Here is a 2,382-nt window from a genome sequence, read left to right as displayed (position 1 = left end):
TGGTGTCTATGGTACAAGGTATAGAAAACTTCCCAGGATCCTGCCTCTTTTGAGGCAGTTTCTGCCTAGACAAGTCATCCAGTTCTTTGGTGAGCAAAGGTGGTTCATCCTCCCAAGTCTCATTTCCAAATAACTTGTCATTTAGCTTCATGATTGCTCCAAGGTATTTAGCAACTTGCTCTTCAGTGACATACTCATCCTCTTCAGAGGAAGAATACTCATCAGAGCTCATGAATGGCAGAAATAAGTCCAATGGAATCTCTATGGTCTCATTTTGAGCCTCAGATTCCCATTGTTCCTCATTGAGGAACTCAGAGGAGATTGGTGCACGCCCATTGGGGTCTTCCTCAGTGGCGTCCACCTCCTCTCTTTCCTCTCCATATTCGGCCATGGTTATGGCTTTGCACTCTCCTTTTGGATTTTCTTCTGTATTACTTGGGAGAGTACTAGGAGGGAGTTCAGTAATTTTCTTGCTCAGCTGTCCCACTTGTCCTTCCAAATTTCTGATGGAGGACCTTGTTTCATTCATGAAACTTTGAGTGGTTTTGATTAGATCAGAGACCATTGTTGCTAAGTCAGAGGTATTCTGCTTAGAACTCTCTGTCTGTTGCTGAGAAGATGATGGAAAAGGCTTGTTGGTGCCAAGCCTGTTTCTTCCACCATTATTGTTATTAAAACCTTGTAGAGGTCTCTCTTGATTCTTCCATGAGAAATTTGGGTGATTTCTCCATGAAGAATTATAGGTGTTTCCATAGGGTTCTCCTAGGTAATTCACCTCTTCCATTGAAGGGTTCTCAGGATCATAAGCTTCTTCCTCAGATGAAGCATCCTTAGTACTGCTTGGTGCATTTTACATTCCAGACAGACTTTGAGAAATCAAATTGACTTGTTGAGTCAATATTTTATTCTGAGCCAGTATGGCATTCAGAGTGTCAATCTCAAGAACTCCTTTCTTCTGACTAGTCCCATTATTCACAGGATTCCTTTCAGAAGTGTACATGAATTGGTTATTTGCAACCATTTCAATTAGCTCTTGAGCCTCTGTAGGCGTCTTCTTCAAATGAAGAGATCCTCCAGCAGAGCTATCCAAAGACATCTTGGATAGTTCAGAGAGACCATCATAGAAGATACCTATGATGCTCCATTCAGAAAGCATGTCTGAGGGACATCTTCTGATTAATTGTTTGTATCTTTCCCAAGCTTCATAGAGGGATTCTCCATCCTTCTGTCTGAAGGTTTGGACTTCCACTCTAAGCTTACTCCATCTTTGTGGTGGAAAGAACTTTACCAAGAAGGCATTGACTAGCTTTTCCCAAGAGTCCAGGCTTTCTTTAGGTTGAGAGTCCAACCATATTCTAGCTCTGTCTCTTACAGCAAAAGGGAATAGCATCAGTCTATAGACCTCAGGGTCTACCCCATTAGTCTTGACTGTGTCACAGATTTGCAAGAATTCAGCTAAGAACTGATGAGGATCTTCCATTGGAAGTCCATGGAACTTGCAATTCTGTTGTATTAGAGAAACTAATTGAGGCTTAAGCTCAAAGTTGTTTGCTCCAATGGCAGGGATAGAGATGCTTCTCCCATAGAAGTCGGGAGTAGGTGCAGTAAAGTCACCCAGCACCTTCCTTGCATTGTTGGCATTGTTGTTGTTTTCGGCTGCCATGTCTTCTTTTTCTTTGAAGAATTCGGTCAGGTCCTCTAAAGAGAGTTGTGCTTTGGCTTCTCTTAGCTTTCTCTTCAAGGTCCTTTCGGGTTCAGGATCAGCTTCAACAAGAATGCCTTTGTCTCTGCTCCTGCTCATATGAAAGAGAAGAGAACAAGAAAATGTGGAATCCTCTATGTCACAGTATAGAGATTCCTTAAGGTGTCAGAGGAAAAGAGAAATAGAAAGAAGAAGGAGAAGAAGAATTCGAACTTTAATTAGATAAGGTTCGAATTGTGCATTGAGAAGGAGTGGTACTCCATAAATAGAAGGATGTGAGAAGGAGGGGAGTAATTTTCGAAAATTAATTAGAAGATTTTGAAAACATTTTTGAAAAACACTTTATTGATTTTCGAAAATAAGAGTGGAAAAGAAATCAAGTGATTTTTTTGAAAAAGATTTGAAATTAGAAATTAGAAGGATTTGATTGAAACTATTTTTGAAAAAGATGTGGTTAAAAAGATTTGATTGAAAAGTTATGGTTTTAAAAAGATGTGATTGAGAAGATATGATTTGAAAACAATTTTAAAAGATATGTTTTGAAAACAATTTTAAAAGATTTGATTTTGAAAATTAGTGACTTGCCTAACAAGAAAAGATATGAATCAAACATAAAACCTTCCTTAACAGAAAAGGCAAAAAAAAATGTTCAATCAAATCATTAATTGTTAGTAAGTATC

At 38.7% G+C, this 2,382-nt stretch overlaps 1 non-coding gene across 1 annotated transcript; it reads left to right on the top strand.

Moving 5' to 3' along the window:
• Positions 1-1,150: 1,150 nt before the first annotated feature.
• LOC130942572 (small nucleolar RNA R71) lies at positions 1,151-1,258 on the top strand. Its single transcript, XR_009071139.1, has one exon. It is a non-coding gene; the product is annotated as a small nucleolar RNA R71 (small nucleolar RNA).
• Positions 1,259-2,382: the final 1,124 nt, after the last annotated feature.

The sequence above is a fragment of the Arachis stenosperma genome, chromosome 7 (genome assembly GCF_014773155.1).
Source record: "Arachis stenosperma cultivar V10309 chromosome 7, arast.V10309.gnm1.PFL2, whole genome shotgun sequence".
In the NCBI taxonomy this organism is placed as follows: domain Eukaryota; kingdom Viridiplantae; phylum Streptophyta; class Magnoliopsida; order Fabales; family Fabaceae; genus Arachis; species Arachis stenosperma.
This window is presented reverse-complemented; position numbering and strand designations above follow the sequence as displayed.